Source organism: Neolamprologus multifasciatus, chromosome 14 (genome assembly GCF_963576455.1).
Source record: "Neolamprologus multifasciatus chromosome 14, fNeoMul1.2, whole genome shotgun sequence".
Classification (NCBI taxonomy): Eukaryota; Metazoa; Chordata; class Actinopteri; order Cichliformes; family Cichlidae; genus Neolamprologus; species Neolamprologus multifasciatus.
Window position 1 is genome coordinate 23,917,303 of NC_140452.1, and position 21,151 is coordinate 23,938,453.

The window sequence follows — 21,151 nt, forward strand, 5'->3', positions numbered from 1 at the left end:
TTTTTTAAACATTATGTTTATTGAATTTTATATTACAGAACAAGCAAAGAATAATAGTACAATTAACATGAGATTTATATTAAAGAACATAGTCCCCAAAATAAACAAATATAAATTAAAAGAAACAACAACAATAATAATAAAAATAAATAAATAATAAAGTAAAACAAAACCGATGCACAGCATGGGTAAAACAAACAAAGCAAGATGCGAACGAAAAATAAAACAAAAACAAAAAAAAAACAAAAAAACAAAAAACACACACACACAAAGAAACCCAAAACTCAGCACCAAGTATCACTTTCTAAATTAATTCCCTTCATAATGTCTCAGAAACTCAGTTAAAGGTAACCATATTTCTTCAAAATCTACTCCCTTTCCTCTGACAATATAAGTAAGTCGTTCCAATACAATACATGATGCCATCTCCTTCACCCACATATGATTTGAGGGTACATCCACTTTCTTCCAATACAAAGATATTAAGCGCCTAGCTTGCAGGAGGCCAAAGTCAATTAATTTTAGCTGTCTGGTGCTAAAGTCACAGTTCTTTGGATATATACCCAACACACACATTTTTGCTTCAACAGGTATATTTACTCCAACAATCTTAGATAAAGTTTGCGTGATTAATTTCCAGTACCGCTGTAATTTTGGACAGCTCCATACACAGTGGAGCAGAGTGCCCTTCTCGTCTAAACATTTACTGCAGCTATCTGGGATGACAGGCGACCAGCGATTCAATTTGACTGGGGTTATGTAAGTTCTCATCAACCACTTATATTGGAGGAGTTTCATCCTTGTATTAATTGATTGTCTTTGGGCTTTTAAACATGCAGTTTCCCAGTCCACCTCTTGTATCTCCTCTTGGATGTCAGCCCTCCATGCGTCCAACTTGTCAGTGGCAGATTCCCTATCATGCGTTAACAGAGCTGTATAAACTGAAGAGATATGACCTCTGCCCACTGGCTTTTGAAGTATGACATTCTCCAAGTGTGATAATGGTGGCTCAGATACGATCTGTTTATATTTTCACATAATGAAATGTTTAACTTGTAGATATTTAAAAAAATGTTTTTTGGAGATGCTGTATATTTGGCATAGCTGATCAAATGTAAGAAGGTTGCCATCCTTATAAAGATCTGCCACCTTCTGTACACCTTTATCTGCCCAGATTTTGAAACCCCCATCAGCTCTTCCTGCTTTAAAACATGTGTTGCCCCAAATAGGTGAAAAATGAGAGATAGAAGACTTATCACCCATATACTGATGGGCCCTATACCAAACATCTATTGTGTTTTTTAAAAAAGGGTTATTTGTCATTTTTTTTAAATTGCTCAGGCTTGCAGAATATAAATACAGATTTAACTGAAGATTTGTTACTGATGTTTGTTCAATTTGTAACCAGGCCGGGGGTGTCTCAGTGGAAAAGTAGAACATGGCTGAGCGCAGTTGTGCAGACCAGTAATACAGTCTAAGATTAGGGAGTTGTAACCCCCCTCTTTCATATGGTAGGTACAACAAGCGAAGTCTTAGTCTAGGTTTTTTATTATTCCAAATAAATCTATTAAAGATACCATTTAGTTTATCAAAGAATTCTTTTGGAAGAGGCAGAGGAAGTGACTGGAAGAGATATAAAACTTTGGGCAATATATTCATTTTAATCATGTTTATACGGCCAATTACTGATATGGGCATTGTCATCCATTTATTTAGAGATTCCTCCACTTCACTAATCAGAGGATCATAATTTGTTGCTACAATGGTATCAATGTCTGGGGTGATTTTAACTCCAAGATACACAAATCCTTCTTTTGCATTAATAAACGGGGTTTGTATAATAGGATTTAGCCTTTCATCCTTGTTCAGAAATAGGATTGAGGATTTTGAATCATTTATATTATAGCCAGAGAATTGTCCGAATAACTCCATTTGTTGCATTAATTTTGGTATACTAATGGACAGCCTAGTCAGAAACACTAAAAAAATTCACAATCTTTAACATTTTAGGTTAAGAGATGACTTCAGACTTGGTGTAGTTATTCTCTCCTCCATTTCTTCTCCAATATTTGATCTTGCAGCAGCTTGATTATCTCAAATCTGTCAGAATCAGATTTAGGGGAAAGAAAGGAAGATGTATGACCTCTGCTCCATTGAGTTCCTGGGAAGCTTGTTTGCTTGCACAAGGATCATTTTGTGATTCACATTGAGAAAACAATGTTCTTAACGTTGGTTACGTGACTGAATAATGACAATAAAGAATTTTTGTATCATTGGCTAACTTGTGCTAAAACCATATATCAGGTCCATGTTTATTGTTTTAGATCATCGCTGTTACCTAGAAACTGGACAGAAGAAGTGTTTTTTCTGTATTGTGTTATAAATTCAGGTGCATTCCTGGTGCAATATCTGGTATTTGTGGTAACCTGTGGTGTACCGATGTTCCTGCTGGAGACAACTTTAGGGCAGTTCACCCAGGAGGGTGGCATTACATGCTGGAGGAAGTTGTGCCCACTAGCAGAAGGTAAGCTGTTCAGGTCTTTATTATAACAAGTAAACAGCATGTCCCGGTCCCCCCCCCCTCCCCCCCTTTTTTTTTTTTTTACAAATGGCCAGTTTGAGTCACAGAGTTGCACAAGAGCATTAGTTAGTTCTGTCAAGGTGAACCAGCAGACTGAAGAGCAGGAGTCTGAGATGTCTGAGTTTATTTACACAAACACTAAGTGATATATAAAATGCGCAGGGAGAAGGGGCTACAGCAATGGTAGGCAACTCCAGGTCTCAAGGGCCAGTGTCCGGCAGGTTTTAGATGTGTCCTTGATCCAACACAACTGATTTAAACGGCTAAATGACCTACTCAGCATGTCTTGAAATTCTCCAGAGGCCTGGTAATGAACTAATCATTTGATTCAGGTGTGTTGACACATTTGTATTAATATTTCGTTAATACAAATATTCAATATTGATATTTAATGCTCGTTAATACAATTATTTAATCAGAGCATTATGGTAGCAGCTCACTGCATTTACACATTTAGTCATGGTCAAAAGGAACTGGTGAAAGTGAAAATCAGAAAGAAAGGAAACAACAAACAGTCTGAGTCATACGTAAATTGCCTATAAATGTGGCCTTTCAGGCATTGGCTATGGTGGACAACTAATCCTCTTCTACACCTGTATGACCTACATCATTATTCTGTCCTGGGCTTTGCTCTACCTCGTGTTCTCCTTCAGCTCTCAGCTCCCCTGGGCCTCTTGCAACAACTACTGGAACACAGGTAAAATGCAAAGATTGTATAGCATGCTAATATTTCTTTGGTTTATGGTACTTATATAGGTTTTCCATCTTTGTCTCAGAGTCATAACTTTTGGGTAGTTTAAACTATTGTCTGGCCACTTTTCCCACCATCCTTTCAGATGACTGTGTAGACTTTTCAACAAAAAATGAAACTCCTCACTGGACCAACCAGACTAACTGGACTTCAGCAGCCACTGAATTTTGGGAGTATGTCTATGTAGATTAACTGAACATACCAAGTTTTACATATATATATATATATATATATATGTATATATATATATATATATATATATATATATATATATATATATATATATATATATATATATATATATATATATATTCTCACTCCGGAGACGTAGCATGGCGACGTTTTGTCACGTCCCGCGGCGTTCCTGATGAACGCAAAAGGAGACCTTCGGCGTTCTTATGGTACGCGGCGGGTTATGGCTGAAATCCAGTGCAATGACGCTCCCGCGGTAATAGACGTTCCAGCCCTGCATTGCAGCCCTAAACCTAACCTTATCCCTAGCCCTAACCATAACCTTTTTCCTGATCTTACCCAGGACTTTAATGATGTTAAATAGCGTGTTTCTAAGCGATTTGGAGAAAAAGAGCGAACATGTGTAGATTGAGTCCATACGGTTCTCATATTTCCTCATTTTTCCGAGGTCATCATTTAGGAACGCGGTGGGTAGCCGAAAACGTAATATGTTGACGATTTGTCACCTACCGTAAAATGTTACGCTGTGGGAGTGAGAACGTGTTGATATACACACACACACACATATAGATAGATAGATAGATAGATAGATAGATAGATAGATAGATAGATAGATAGATAGATAGATAGATAGATAGATAGGAAGACATGTACCGGTGTTACATATTTAAAATACTAAATATGAGTAACTGTATTCCGTTACAGTTACTATTTAAAAAGGTGGTATTCAGGATACAGTTACTTTGTTGAAATAAAGGGATTACACGGTGGTCTTTTCAGGCAGGCATAGCCCTAAAGAATGTAGTTGTAAAAAGCTTGTTAATATATTAAGTAATCCAAAGTATTCAGAATACGTTACTCTCATAGAGTAACATAACGGAATACGTTACAAAATACATTTTGGGGCATGTATTCTGTAATCTGTAGTGGAATACATTAACTAATTAAGTAACTTTCCCAACACTGTATACACACACACACACACACACACACACACACACACACAATTTAACTTCTGCATTTAATTGACATCTAGACGACGAGTGCTGGCGATCTCAGGGGGCATTGAGGTAATAGGTAGCATCCGATGGGAGTTGCTGTTTTGCCTCATCGCTATGTGGATCATCTGCTACTTTTGTATCTGGAAAGGAGTCAGGTTCTACAGGAAAGGTATTTGTATAGCTGCAGAATTGTGGTCAATAACGATATTCAGGAGATTTATATATGGTACATATTAATTAAACATTTTAATGCCCTCAAATTTTGCTTTTTCCCATAGGTGGTATATGTCACAGCTACCTTCCCCTATGTAATGTTGTTAATTCTTTTGATTTGTGGCCTCTCTCTTCCTGGAGCATTAGAAGGAGTGATGTTTTATCTTCTACCTGAACCCTCACGACTGATAGACCCTCAGGTACGAGCTCCAATCTCTAACAGTGTCTAATACAGGTGGACAAGTGTAATACTGTTGCTTTGTTGGAACAGGTGTGGATGGATGCTGCGAGTCAGATCTTCTTCTCCTACGGTATCGGAGTGGGTGTCCTAACTGTGCTGGGAAGCTACAACAACTACAACAACAACTCATATAAGTATGCTGATCATTAATGCGGATAGTTTCAGTATTAAAATTTCCATATTACTAAATCCCGTGACTTCACATTGCACTTTGTTTTTGTGATTTGCAGAGACTCTCTGATGCTGTGTTTGCTGAACAGTGGTACCAGTGTTGTAGCTGGTTTTGCTGTGTTCTCAGTGCTGGGATTCATGGCTCATAAGCAAGGTGTTCCTATTGCAGAAGTGGCCGAGTCAGGTATATATCTTAAACATGCAATCACATCCTTCTGGAAACATTTTTACATAACTTCAACACTTTATTTGAAGTTTTACACTTCATTTTGAAGAATAATAATAAACTATATTGAATGATTTTTTTTGCTTATTAACATTTCATGTAATCCCATTACTTTTTTCAAGTATCGAGTAAAGTAAGGGATTACTATTGCAAAAAGGTAAAAGGTAATTAGATTACTGTTACTTTCCCGTAAGCACGCTGCGTTAATGCGTTACTAAAACCGTGATTTTTTTTGTGAGTGTCTCATGACAATGATGTAAGCAAGTGTGATGTTCGTGGCAACAGCTGTATGCAGATCAAGAATGGATAATATATTGAGTGCGGGAGAGAGTATGACCATGCAGCGTTTAAAGCGTGGAAGTACTGACCTTACTTTGAGTTTGATTCTGTAAAAAGTGACAAAAACATTAGCGTCCACTGTTCACTGCGTGGGAAGAAAACTTCTTTCTACAGCGAAAAAACCCCTAAACTTCCGAGCAAGCACCGAGTACACTGCCACGAAATGGGAAATTCGCAATTCAACTCGTGGATTCTTCCACTGTCCGCTGCGGCACACCTGCACCAGGGCAAACCTTAATTTTTTGCTTGATGCATGAAGTTAAAAGATTAAAGCAATAATTAATTGTTTAAATATATAATAAAACAAATTCTAAAAAGAGTCTTTTTCCATTTGATTACATTTTATATGATGGATTAGCCAGAAAGTAGAATTGGGCTGAAAGATCTATTGCTTTATCACCTATTCAGATTGTTAATCATGTTTTAAAAAAGTAACTAAGTAACTAATTACTTTAGAAAATAAGTAATCAGTAAAGTAACGGGATTACTTTTCGGGGAAGTAATCAGTAATTAGTTACTGAGGGGGGGGGGGGTGAGGGGGGGGGCGAGGGGGGGCGAATATTTTTCTTGTAAAACAAAGGGGGGCCCAGCAAAAAAAGTTTGGGAACCACTGCCCTAAGTCAACATGAGCAGGCACAGGTAAATGTTTAATTTTGTGCCTTCCCGCTGTCATATTACATGGTACAACCTGTACAAACTAACACAGAACCATTTGACTCTGGCTTGCATGTTTGTCTAGAAGGAGCTTAGTGTTCCGTCATGTTGTGTTTCAGGTCCAGGCCTGGCGTTCATTGCATACCCTCAGGCTGTAGCCATGATGCCCCTACCTCAACTGTGGTCCATCTGTTTCTTTGTTATGCTCATTTTCTTGGGTCTGGATACACAAGTAAGACACACACAGCTTTGGAACTTTGCATTTATGCTTTGCTATTTATTAAGTGTTTTGTCCATTCTCTGCACAGTTTGTTAACATGGAGGTGGTGATGGCGCAGGACTAGCCACAGGGAGATTTTTCTCCTTCTCTTCTGCCTGATATGTTTCTTCTCTCAGCTTGTCATGGTTACTGAGGTCTGTATGTAAAGTATCACTGCCAAAAAATGTTTTGGAAATGTATGTGTGGGTCTGAAAGAAAATATTAAACATTACATATCCTAATTTTCAGATTTTAGTAACAAAACTAAATGCATACAAAATAAATATCTGTGTCATTGTCTCTAGGGAGGGATGTTTGTGTTCCAGTTGTTTGACTACTATGCTTGTAATGGAGCCTGCATCCTCTTTCTATGTGTGTTTAAAACTCTGGCACTGGGTTGGATATTTGGTAGGTGTGCTCTTCTTTTATATCTCACACTAATGATGTCGTAATGATGACATGATCAGGGAAATGTTCTCATATATAGAAGCAAATCTTGCAGACACTTGTGAGGACATTATAACTACTAAACCATCTCCTTTTGATTTCTCAGGGCTCTTTTATATGTTCTTTAATCGAGTACCAGCCTCTGACCTTTAATCGGTGGTACATCTACCCATCCAGGGCATATGTGCTGGGGTGGATACTGGCCCTCTCCTCCATCCTGCTTGTTCCAGGATGGGCCCTGTATAAGCTGGGCACTGAGACTGGGACCCTAAGTCAGGTGGGATGATTGTGGTATAAGATTAAATACAGTGTGGGAAATAATTATTTTATCCCCTTCTGAATTTGAAAGTTTGTTCACTTAGAAAGAAATGAACAAGCTTTATTTGTGTTTTAACTTTAAATATATAGTTAAATAAAACTGTATGGTTTTCATGTTTACTGGGTAATTTTTAACAAAATAGAAATTATTATAATGATAATAGCTTTTTAGAATTGTTATAAAAGTTTTAAATAATGACCAAATATTTTTCTCCATTTTGTAGCGTTTCCAGCATCTGTGCCAGCCTAATCTTGAAAATTTAGAGACCCAAGAGAGGGAAACTGAGTTATAGATCATCAGAGAACAGAGCAGTAGCACACACACACACAACTGATACAAAATGTAATCTGATCACCTACAAGTTGGAGCTGAAAATGATGTCACTTTCTCTGTTTTCCTTTACATTCTTTCTCCTTTTTCCACTTTTGTACACATTTTAGTTGTTGTTTTTAGACAGATGAGCTCAAAGTGGAGAGTGGAGAATTCAGAGAAAACCAAACAATATAGCAGCACACACACCTCATACCAACTGTCAAGTGGTGGAGAGATGATGATTCCTCTTCCTGGCACATGCTGATTCATGCAAAAGGAGAGTGATCTCAAGCACAACAGGAAATCTCCAGCTGAAAGCTGAAAAATAAAAGAATCAAAGTGTTACAATGGCCTGGACAAAGTCCTGATATCAACCCAACTGAATTAATGTAGCGAAAATATAAGACAGCTGCCCATAAACAGATGTCTGCAAATGTCAATGAACTGAGGCAATGTTGTAAAGAAAAGTGGACCAAAATTCCTCCACAATAATGTGATCTGCCTTTGCAACTGATGCCACAACTGCTGTTGGGCCAGTGGAGAAGAACACCTATGTTTGTGTTACAGATCTGAGTCATTAAAAATGAAAATGCTATTGCATTTTGATATCATATTAAACATCGCACTAAGTGGACAGAGAATTATTTCTGATATGTTTGTATTGTTAATTTTTACTTTGAGTGTCTGTAGAGGAAAGCGCAAACCTGGGAACATTCCACAAGTTAATTTAACCTTAACATCAACACAATTGATAATTGTATTTTGACAGACATGTTAATGGCACCTATCAAGAGAAATACATGCAATAAACATGAATGCTCTGTGTGCACACTGCTGAGAAAACATGGGGAGAGAAGTTTTCATTGTGTCTGATCTGTGTAGAAGTTTGACTAAAAGCCTGAAACACTGGAACCCACTCTCCACACCTTTAAAAAGAAAACAAGATTATTACTTATGGGACTTGGGTGTGGATTCTCTAGTTAACCCCTCTTTCTAATCTTCAATTCTGCTCCATATCAATAACCCCCCCCCCCCCCCCCCCCAATAATCCTAGAATAAGAATATTAGTCAAAAGACCAAGTTTTGGCACTGCACCCAAAACTTTAAGCCATCCAGTTACACCAGTCTTCTAATAACATCTCTCATTTCATTCCGACCTGTGCAATGGCCTTGCAATGATGTACAAGTGTTTTTAACCCTGTCCAGTATGTGTACTCCAAGGTGTTTATGGTTCTCCACAATGTTCATATCAACCCCCTGGATTGAAACAGGGGTCAAGGGTTTCCTGGTCCTCCTGAAGTCCACAATCAATTCTTTGGTCTTTGTCATGTTGAGCTACAGATGATTCTGCTCACACAACATTACAAAGGAGTCAACCACAGCCCGGTACTCTGTCTCATCACCCTCACTGATGCATCCAACCACAGCAGTATCATCAGAAAACTCTCTGCACATTAAATGCTTGGGCATTCAAAATATTTTTGCCTATTCTCCAATAAGTAATAACCACATTTTTATACCATCTTTGTTAGATACTAAATTTGAGGCCTGATGAAACAGAGGTATAGGTAGTGTTACGGATTCAAATATTGGGGATGGATACAAGAGGAAAACCAAAATAACCACACTGGTCCGGCCGGGTCAAGTCAAACGATGATTTAATGAACACACGCGTGGGAGATGGACACCATACAGCAGACAGCATCAGATCTCAAAATGGTGGAGCCTTGATCAAACTTTTATAGCCTCTAGTGGCCCCCACCTAATCATAAAAGCCTAAACATTCACATTCTTTCTCACACACAGCGCCTAAGCTACGACCTTGGCTGCCTGTTTATCTGCTCCTGATGAAATGGGGCAGTATGCTCTGTTCTCTTCTAATCAGACAAATAAGGCGATGACTTTCTGTGAACAATATTTCTTATAACTCAGCAGTATAATGCATCATAAAACAATATCTTTCATTCACAATAAATCAACAGTCTAATGTAATGCAAATCAGTTTACCAAATGTAATAGTTATCACCTTCTTCTAATTCAGGAGCATAATGCAAACTAAAACTACATAATAATTCACAATCTTTAATTAGGGGTCTAACATGGCATAAAATAATATCATACTCCGACAGTAGCATAAGGGAACTATACATTGAGAACACCTTTGCCATCTTTGAGCAATTATCTATAACGTATAGCCTATCAAGTACATATTTTCTACATACATTGACCAGCGTACACTATATTACTTTTTGTGCCAGGGGATCCTTGGGGTGGACCAATTTTTGGAGCAGCGTGTTTTGGGGTTTGAAAGTCACAGAGATGCAGTGTTTAGAGAAAATGTGTCTGAACGGTTCCAATACTCCTGACACACAAGGGATCACTGAGAGTTTTTGCTTAAGCAGCAGTAGTCCTTCTTGTCTTCTGGATCGCCTGAAGCTTTCTTTAGGTGACTTCTCAGCTTTGACAAATATCCAGCTGAGATAACGAGATTTACTCAGGCCCTTCTTGATATGATGTACAGTGGCGTGCAAAAGTATTCGGCCTCCTTGAACTTTCCCACATTTTGTCACATTACAGCCACAAACATGAATAAATTTTATTGGAATTCCACGTGAAAGACCAATACAAAGTGGTGTACATGTGACAAGTGGAATGAAAATGAATGTGCTTTCATGGCCGTGGTATTTGCGGGGATGGTGTTCACTGTTATGTCTACGTATGACGGACCTACAAACTTACCCAAACTTTCCTCTATTAAAGTGAATTGTTAAATGTTGTCATTTTTATGCTTACCATCTCTACATTGTTTCAAACTGTGTGATCAAAGACATTCCTTTGTCCCCCTCCCCAGCCTGTCGAGGTTGTGGGGGAGGCTCTAGTGTTTTATCACAGACACATCCCATGTGAAGGTTCTGTTTGTTGTTTGGTAAACTTCCTGCCCTTTTATGGCTTCACCTGTTTTGTGCATGGTGAACCAATAGAGAAATTGAGCCATATATTGGGTGTAGGGGAGATTACCCTCTTTTGACCAAGGATGTTGTTAAAACAGTTGTGATCAGGAAGTCACGCATACAGAGACACACACACACATACACACACACAGTGCCTTGTCTTTTGTAACCATGGGGGGGGGGGGGGGGGGGGGTTACGAGGGGAGGTGCTTGTGTTGTGTAAACTGTAACTATCATGAGAATAAAAGGCTACGAGGAGGGCTGCTCTTTGAAGGAGTTGGTTGGAGATAGGTGAGGAGCGTTAAGCTCCAAGAGCCTGGTTCCGACCAACCTTCCCTTGCTAGCAAGTAACAGTTGAAGATGTTCTGTCTTGCCTTCTTCATGAGGAATACGTTTCTAAACTAGCGGGGCCTGTGGAAGCACAGACCCAGCAGCCTCAAGGTGCTTTATATTGTAAGGTATACCCTACAATAATACGAACAGAGAAAAAAGCCAACAACCCCCCTATGAGCAAGCACTTTGGCGACACTAGGAAGTGTTACAGATTCAAATATTGGGGATGGATACAAGAGGAAAACCAAAATAACAACACTGGTCCGGCCGGGTCAAGTCAAATGATGATTTAATGAACACACGCGTGGGAGATGGACATCATACAGCAGACAGCATCAGATCTCAAAATGGTGGAGCCTTGATCAAACTCTTATAGCCTCTAGTGGCCCCCACCTAATCATAAAAGCCTAAACATTCACATTCTTTCTCTCACACAGCGCCTAAGCTACGACCTTGGCTCCCTGTTTATCTGCTCCTGGTGAGATGGGGCAGAATGCTCTGTTCTCTTCTAACCAGACAAATAAGGCGATGACTTTCTGTGAACAGTATTTTCTTATAACTCAGCAGTATAATGCATCATAAAACAATATCATTCATTCACAATAAATCAGCAGTCTAATGTAATGCAGATCAGTTTACCAAATGTAATAGTTATCACCTTCTTCTAATTCAGGAGAATAAGGCAAACTAAAACTACATAATAATTCACAATCTTTAATTAGGGGTCTAACATGGCATAAAATAATATTATAATCCAACAGAAGACAGTGGGAGATTAATAACAAGTATTATTCAATGCAGAGAGGTCTATTAACACATAGTGAGTGAGAAAGGTGACTGAAGAAGAAATACTGCATCATGGGAATCCCCCAACAGCCTATGCTTATTGCAGCATAACTAAGGGAGGATTCATGGTCACCTGGTCCAACCCTAACTATATGCTTTAGCAAAAAGGAAAGTTTTAAGCCTGATCTTGAAAGTAGAGATAGTGTCCGTCTCCCGAATCCAAACTGGAAGCTGGTTCCACAGAAGAGGGGCCTGAAAACTGAAGGCTGCCTTCCTATTCTACTTTTAAATACTCTAGGAACAACAAGTGACCCTGCAGTGTGAGAGCGAAGTGCTCTAATGGGGTGATATGGTACTATAAGGTCATTAAGATAAGATGGGGCCTGATTATTTAAGACCTTGTATGTTAGGAGCAGGATTTTGAATTCAATTCTGGATTTAACAAGAAGCCAATGAAAGGAAGTCAGTATAGGATAAATATGCTCCCTCTTTCTAGTCCCTGTCAGTACTCTTGCTGCAGCATTTTGGATTAACTGAAGGCTTTTCAGGGAGTTTTTAGGACATCCTGATAATAATGAATTTGTCACGGTTCTGGATCAGTTTGACCCAGCGCTTTCTGTTTCTTAGGTTTTGGTGTTTTTTTCTGAATTATGATTTATGTTCTGATTATTTAGTGATACTGTTTTGATTATTGATATTATTGCAGATTTAGTTTAGTGTTAAGTCTGCGTCTTTGTGATCTGTTTTATGTTTCCTGTTTTATTTTGATAGTCCCAGTCTGTTGTCAGTGTGTTCAGTTTTACTGCTCCCCTGTCTCGTTAGTATAATTTCTCCCAGCTGTGTCTCCCTCCTGTTTTCCATTCCCTGATTACGTCCCTGTGTATATTAGCCCTGTGTTTGTCTTTGCTCATTGTCGCGTTGTACCCTCAGATTATGCCTGTGTGTTTCTGGCGCCAGTATTCATTGTTCTGTTCATGTTTTGTTCCTTGCCAGCAATAAAGCTGTGGTTTTCTGTTGAAATTTGGCTTCACGAATCCTGCGTTTGGATCCTCACCTCCGCCTGCCTGCACACAGAGCCCTGACAGAATTACAATAGTCCAGCAAGTAATAAATGCATGGACTAGTTTTTCAGCATCACTCTCTAATTTTAGAGATGAACAAATTGGAGTCTATTAGATATATGATACAAACCACTGCAGTGCAGTACCTGTAATACCTACAGGGTGCTCTAATCATTCTGATAGAATGTTAACATCGAACGCTCCTGTCATGGTCCTGGGTCATTTTGACCCAGCGTTTTGGGTTTTCTTTTGGTATCACCTTGTGTTTTGTGTTAATTCTGATTTTGTATTAGTTCTTAGGCTTTGATTCTGGTGTTTAGTGTTTTATTGTTCCTACCTGTGTCCCCCCTTGCTCCGTTTGTGTCCCTGAGTTTGTGTTTGTAAAACAGTTTGAGTTTCCTGTTTTACTTTGTACAATGCTCTAGAGTGCAACCAATTTGGTTGCAAATGCGACCAAAGTTTTCAGTGGTGCGACTAAAAAAAAAAATTCTGTTCGGGTAACGAAAAAAAAAAATCTCTGCAACTCTCCGTGTGGTCAACAACAGACACACATTATGCCCCTATCGTGAACGAAACCAATCAGAGATAGTCAGATTCTAGATTCTGAGCTGCAGGTTTTGTCTCTCTCCAACCAAAATTTATGGCGTTATTTTTGTGCCACTATTCTGAGCACACATAAAACAAATTGAGTGCACGTAAAAAAGGTTTGCAGGTGCAAGTGTTGCATTTTGAGGAGAAATTTATTTTGAGTGAAGAAAAGCTGAATATGAGTGAACATAATTCATTGCTGCGTGCAAACAGTGTTGGGAAGGTTACTTTTAAAATGTATTCCATTACAGAATACAGAATACATGCCCCAAAATGTATTCTGTCACGTATTCCGTTACGTTACTCAATGAGAGTAAAGTATTCTGAATACTTTGGATTACTTAATATATTATCATGCTGTTTACAACTACGTGAATGTACTATTGCTGTGATTTACTACTGTTACTGAAGGTCCGCGGCTCTGAACCATAGTAAAGGGACCTCTGGCTAATACGGTGGGTTCTGTGTCGGGCTCATAGCCGAAAACTAGCTTTACTTTGTTGTCTGGGTCAACTTTGCTTGCGAGAGACAAAGAGAGGCGTTGAACGGCTGCTCCAAAGGAACTTATTGTTTTTGGAGGAAAACACGAACACAGTGTACAGCCAAGTCTTAATAGCTTACTTACAACTGGGCTCGTCAGGCACTCTTCTTGGCTGCAGTGGTTATTATTATATTTACGTGCTTCCAGCTCCCGTTTTTGCTCGATGACAGCTCGTACTTTTCCTTTTTCTCCCTCCCTCGCTCACAGACACATAACGTGTATGGCAGTCCATTCTTCCTGCAGCACGGACTACACTGCCTATGATGCTATATTCTTTAGAGCTATACCTGTAGCATTCTGCCTATTAGCTTAGCACAACAACAACAAAAAGGCGCTCTCTCACCCAGGAAACACGCAGAGAGAGAGCGTCACCCTGTAACCATGGCAACCGTAACGCTGCCGCCTGGAACAACAGAATGTAGCTGTCAAACAAAACCCAAACAGTCCTGACCCACGACAATATGAAACAGGAAAGTACCGCCGTGTAATCCATTTATTTCAACAAAGTAACTGTATTCTAAATACCACGTTTTTAAACGGTAACTGTAACGGAATACAGTTACTCATATTTTGTATTTGAAATACGTAACGGCGGTACATGTATTCCGTTACTCCCCAACACTGCGTGCAAAAAATGTATTTCAGTGTTTGCTATTATCCACACACACACACACACAAAAGCAGCCCCTCTCGCTCAGTTTTTGCACTTGCGCTTGTTCGCAATGTGTTGCTCGCGCTCTCAACGTGTTGCTCGCGCTCTCAACATTTCTGCCCGTGCACGCTCAACTCTTTCTCTACACCGTTATATTTGTGCCACAAAACCCGCCAATCACAGACTTGGATGCAAAAATATCTGATTGGCTGTTTTGGTCTCCAATCAGCTCGTAATGACGAAATGCAATATCCCAGAATCCATTTCGGCCAAAACTCAAACGAGGCAGTGGAGGATGAACGCAGAGTGGCGGGGTTTGAAATATTACTCTTTCTGGGTCACAAAATAAACTTTTAAGATATTTTCATGCGAGAATGGTGCTGTGTAAACTTCAAATATCTGCTCGATTCATCAAAACATCACATAAGTGCTCTAACGTTTTTGGAGATGCCTGTTACCCACCAGTTGACCTGGTAAAGCTGCAGCTGTTTTATTGATAAATTTAAAGACAAAAAGTCAAAAGGATTAATCATCCCTGTAACTGTGTCACTATACATCAGCATTAACAGTACCTCAGTTTGGTGTTTCAGAAAATTGCTGATCTCAGATCTGCACAACTTCTGTTTTAAACACTGAATGTACTTGGCTACATGAAGAGCACATGAAGTTTTCTCTGACACAATTAAATAAGACCTGATTAAAGTCAAAGGTTGTTACTTGTATTTGAACTAAAAACTTGTGATCTGGAATTCTTTCACTGTTTTTTGACAATAGTGTGTTATTTATCATAAAGTAATTCAGAGTCATTCATACCAGAGTAACCAGAGAGCACAAAATATATTTAACTTTCTACAGGACTTAAAGCTATGATATTATGTAAAAGTCCAGACCCTCTGAGGACTATCTGAGTACTTCTAACATTACACAAAGGAAAGGTCTCCATCAGTGTTCATGAAATGCTGGGTTTATCCTTCTTGTGAGGGAGCTGCTGGTGAAGATCACGAGCCCTGCTTGATCCCGGCGATGAGTTTCAGTCTTCCTGGTGTTTCTGAAATGATGCCTCTCACTGTGGGGCAACAGAACATCTGGCACAGGACAGCTGTAATGAAAGAAATTGAAGTTTTGAAAAAAAAAATCTTGGAAATGCCCTATATGTGAGAAGCAGATTTTGTATTTACTTTTCTTTTGCCAATCAAGATAATTAGAAGTATAATTTTCACCATACAATTACTAACCTTGTCATCTCCTGCACTGTCTGTTTTGGGCTCTGGGCTTGTCCCTCCCAGCGCTCATGAGACTGCTTTGCTGCACTGTGGTATGAGGTGCTAACCTGTTGACAGTGTTGGGAAGGTTAATTTTAAAATGTATTCCACCAAAGATTATAGAAGTAATGTATTCTGAATACTTTACAACTACATGAATGTACTATTGCTGTGTGATTTATTACTATTACTGAAGGCTACTCGCCATACCAATACCAACTAGATGTTAAAATCTTAATATAAATGAGTAACAGTAGGGTGGACATTAGATAAGGCTGCACTTTTTGCAGTGATCTCGTATAGAAAACTATTCCGCGCGTATATAAAACAGGTCAGCGGCTCCGAACCGTAGTAAAGGGACCTCTGGCTAATACGGTGGGTTCTGTGTCGGGCTCGTAGCTGAAAACTAGCTTTACTTTGTTGTCTGGGTCAACTTTGCTTGCGAGAGACAGAAGGCTGCTCCAACGGGATTTATTGTTTCAGAGGAAAACACGAACACGGTGAACAGTCGAGTCTTAATAGCTTACTTGCAACTGGGCTCGTCATGCACTCTTTTTGGCTGCAGTGGTTATTATTATATTTACATGCTTCCAGCTCCCGTTTCTGCTCCGTGACAGCTCGTACTTTTCCTTTTTCTCCCTCCCTCGCTCACAGACACATAGCGGGTATGGCAGTCCATTCTCCCTGCAGCACGGACTACACTGCCCATGAGGCTACATTGTTTAGGGCAATGCCTGTAACACTCTGCTATTGCCTTCATATTAAATCATTTTTGTATAATCATTTTTAGAGGCTCTTATTGCGTGTTTTGTTTGGGTTTCCACCAGCGTGGAATTACCAAAAATAGAGAGACCATAGCCTAACATATGAAACAGGAAAATACTGCCATGTAATCCATTTATTTCAACAAACTAACTGTATTCTCAATATCACCTATTGAACGGTAACTGTAACGGATACATTTACTCATCTTTTGTATTTTAAATACGTAACGCCGGTACATGTATTACGTTACTGCCCAACACTGCCTGTTGATGAGATCTTGTGCCATTCCTAAAACAACGGCCTCCAACTCCTAAAGAGACACGGGTGTCCCTAAATTTAGCAAATATTAGCTTCGGGCTAGCTTGCTACGACGACTAGGCTAATACCAGCATTTTACCACAAGTTCACCAGATGTAGCTAAAAAAAACTAAACTAATGTCCAGTCCAGTGGGACAGCAAGGAAAGATGACAAAATGACAGTAAATGATTACTTACTTGAGGTTTGGAGGGTCAAGCTGAAATTGAAGCAGCCATTGAAAGACAGGAAGAGAGAAAGATGGCAGCTTGGTCAGTACTAGTGGCCTCTATAATATATGCAAATACATGCAGGCCGGAATCCTGCCCCAGCGCGCCCCGGACGCCAAAACAGTGCCAGCAGAGTGAAACTGAAAAATGGTTTGAAACCAAAAAATGGATTGAAACTGAAAAAACATTTTTTTAAGCGAAAACAAAAAAAATTACAGTTTCAATTAATTGTTTTTCACTATCAATTTTTTTTTCGGTTTCAATACAAGATTTTTCAGTACATTTATTTCAGTTACAATATTTTTTTTTGGTTTCAATATTTTTTTTGGTTTCGTTTCAAGGTGGCATCGTTCTGATTCCATAGGCAAACAACAGAATATTCAAGGAAAGTCATCATAAACATTGATTTGCACAATTTCCTTAAACTTGGCAAATTTATAAACTCACCTTTCCAAAATGGGCTGTTCTTTCATCCAGCATTTTGACAAATGCCTTAAGTAACATCCTTGGTGCAGACTTCTTGATGTCATAGAAAGACTGAAAGACATCCATTGAAAACAGTGTGCAGAAATTTAAGGTGCCAGGCCAATATCCACTACCCTGGAAATCCTTAACTGAGGGGGACCACATTAGGCCACAGCTGGTGCAGCTCACCACTGGCAGTGCAAGGTCATAACAGCCTTTAGAAAGGATAAGGATAAATTCAGTCATGGCTCAAAGCAATCATTTTTTTCATGTTGTGAAGATTTCATGTTGCTTTCAAAGCGGTCTGGTAAATCCAAATGACCTTTGACAGGTGCCCACATATACTGCGGGCCGAGGGTAATTCAAAACAAGATAGCAATGCACAGTTTGCAATAAAACCTGCAAACACATTTATTGTGTATGTACTGTGTGACAAAAGGGCAACTTACGATTTATGGTTACAAGAGCCACAATTGCGCCGGGTGAAACCTCAACATTACCTGCTGGGCAGTCACACACATGGTCTGGCCTTTGCACAGGCAACAGCCGAACTAACATTAAAACACACAATATATATAAAAAGGAATTGGAAATTAACTGATACACAATAAATATACAATAACAGCACCCACTCATAGTACATAGCAAGAAATGCATAAGACTTAAAAACCGTACCTATTGGCTTGTGAAACTCTGATGAAGGCTGCAAAAACCCTCCTGTTTCCTCTACTTCTCTTCTAGCAAACAAATTGATGAGTTTAGATTAAAATGTAAATAATTACATTATGTGAAGGTGTGAATTTTTTATGATTATTTACAGATAGCAACAAGAGGCGACACAGAATTCGCAAGGTCATCTTAGTTGAGAAGAAATGCTTGGCGGCTGCTGTTGATGACTACAACAAGCTTGCTGAACCAACAAAGCAAATCGTAGCCAGTGATGCCCTCATCCAGACCGATATTTGGCCCTGGCAGAGCACAAGTAAACGTAAGCTCTTGATTTATAAATTTTAAACAAACTCCCAGTATCTGAGAGGTAGTTGAATGTTTTGTTCTTGAATCATAATATGCTACTATGTTTTCCCATCTGATGTTGTTAAACTGTAGCTGCTGCAGACCTACAGACAAAGAGAAAAGTCTTTGAGAAGGTAATGGCTGTGAGGCGCCTGAGAGAGGAGGAGATGATCCTTTGCAGGGAGATGCGGCATCACTGGACAGTGTTGCGAATGCAATCTGTGGTGTTGGGGAAAATCTCCTCAGACTGTAAGCACATTATTTATTTATTAATTTTTTGATGAATCGATTGAAAATAAGAGCAGATGCTAAAGTCTTACTGGATCTTTTACATATATCTAGGTTGGTGGCTAACACTGCCTTCTCCCTTTAAAAAAATGTTTAATTACAGGATCCTAATTCCTTGTGTTTTTGAGGTGAGTTTTTTTTTGGTTTTTCAGGTTTTGGAAAAGCGATGAAAAATGTCAAGAGAAAATCCACGGGCAGTTAAAATAACAGAGGCTCTGACACATTTTATCGCTCTGGATGATCAGCCAATGCCGGTCGTGGGAAATCAGGGAGATAATGGTGCCAAAACTTTCTGAAGAGGTAAAGACAAGCAGTGTGTGCGCGATGTCAGTTCTTGGTTTAACGGCACAGTGGACTGATGATCCACGGGCAGATGAGGAGTTTGTTCGTCAATGCCGATGCTGAATACTTAAGTTATTTTGTTTGTTTGTTTACAATATGGACACTCTGCAATAATTTAAAAGTTTATTTTATTCTCAAGCCTAATTTGTATTTATTTTATTCCAAACAGAAGTGTTTATTTATTATTCTGAAAGCTCGAGACAGTGCCAATAGTTCAGTGATATTTTGTTAAATTACAATGTGGAGACTCTGCAATAATTTAACAGAAGTGCTTATTTTTCACTTGAAATTTTTTTGTAGTCATTTTTATTAAGATTTTATTTTTTATCGGCAGAGAATAAAATAAAACCTGTCTTCCAATTCATTGTATTTGTGTGTGTGTGTGTGTGTGGTAGAAGTATCGGTTTTTGTACTCTGTATCGGCAAGTACTCAGATCCAAGTATCGGTATCGTATCGGTTTGAAAAAATTGGTATCGTTGCATCCCTAGTTTTTACTAAAGTTACAACTTGTAAATATTGGCATCAAATAAGTCATCTCACACACTCACTGACCCAAATCATTCAGTACAAGTGCCCTCTAGGGTAGTGTGACATCTGTAGTGCTTTTCTACATTGTACATTAATAAATTAATGAGTGTGACTATAAATCACAATGACTTTTTTTCCTCTGATGACACTACTTTCCTGACTTTGTAGTGCATAACATTTGACACTTCAACCTAGTGCTGTGACTTAAGCGTTTTGTACAATGGTGATGCTAACTACCTCAGGAAGGTAATCAGGTAACCTCTTAAGAAGTATATAAGTTATTTAAGAATCTTGGTGTTCATATTGGTAACATTATATAACATTTGTTATACTAGAAAGTCTTGAAGAGAATTATCAGGTCACGTGCAGCACCTTCCGCTGGTTCGATCTGAGTGATCACGTCCCCTACTATACGGCCCTTACGGTCAAACTGTCGAAGAAACAGAATAGGCTGGTAGCCCAGGGCATGTAGCTGGCGCGCTGTAGATAAATATTGCAATTTGTAAAAAAAAAAGAAAATAAAATTACAAAATAAAATTTGCAATTTGTAATTACATAATTAAACACTGGGCCAGTTTATTTTCGTATTATTGCTGGTTATTATTTTAGAGTAAATAAAGGAATAACAGGTAGCACCAAGCTGTTGATTATCTTCATTTCCATAGCAACGGCGGTTGAGGATTATGGGTAGTGTGCAGTTGCGGGATTAGTGCGCCGTCTGCGTAAATTGGTCTGATTGGTTGGAGCCGAGCGCATCCAAAACTAACAGGAGTGATGAATGAATCTATAAATGTGTTTTACGTGTGAAATGAAAACAATAAACCTAACAAAGGATTATGTACCTTAAATCTGCGCACTTTCAGATCGTGAATCACTTTGGAGAACACTGTGTGATGGCCACAACATGAAGCGATTTTATTGTTGAATTATCAGTGATACTTTCATGTGGTTTTTTTTAGAAATGTTAACGATGTCATTAAAAGAAAGCATTAAATTAGAGAGAAAAACACGTTCACGGAGAGGGTCCCCATTTCTCCAGTTAGATTGTACTTCAAGGCGTCACGTTTCGCCGTGACGGGGTTATTATTGGAGTAAATGGATGGCTCGAGCCTCTGCTCAAAGCGTCTCTTATCACCGCGAGCGGGTTCATATTGGAATGAATTGACAACCCACCGCGTCTCATGAAAACGTGGAAGGGTACCTTTAACGTCAGCATGAGAAGTTAAGGGACGTGACAAATCGTTAGTATTTTACGCGTCGGGAGAGAGAACGGGTTGTCACTGCATGGTACGGCAGCACTACTGTCATGGACCGCAAACGGCCTGCAGAGAGTGATAACAACT

The 21,151-nt window shown here is 39.1% G+C and overlaps 1 long non-coding RNA gene and 1 pseudogene across 2 annotated transcripts; one reads left to right on the forward strand and one right to left on the reverse strand.

Moving 5' to 3' along the window:
• Positions 1-4,780: 4,780 nt before the first annotated feature.
• LOC146504097 (sodium- and chloride-dependent betaine transporter-like) lies at positions 4,781-7,528 on the forward strand (annotated as a pseudogene). Its single transcript, XR_014868822.1, has 4 exons — positions 4,781-5,113; positions 5,210-5,334; positions 6,489-6,783; positions 6,934-7,528. The product of XR_014868822.1 is annotated as a sodium- and chloride-dependent betaine transporter-like (transcript).
• Positions 7,529-12,962: 5,434 nt separating this feature from the next.
• Positions 12,963-16,666, reverse strand: LOC146504098 (uncharacterized). Its single transcript, XR_014868775.1, has 2 exons — positions 15,854-16,666; positions 12,963-15,717 (listed from the first exon to the last, which is right to left on the reverse strand). It is a non-coding gene; the product is annotated as an uncharacterized LOC146504098 (long non-coding RNA).
• Positions 16,667-21,151: the final 4,485 nt, after the last annotated feature.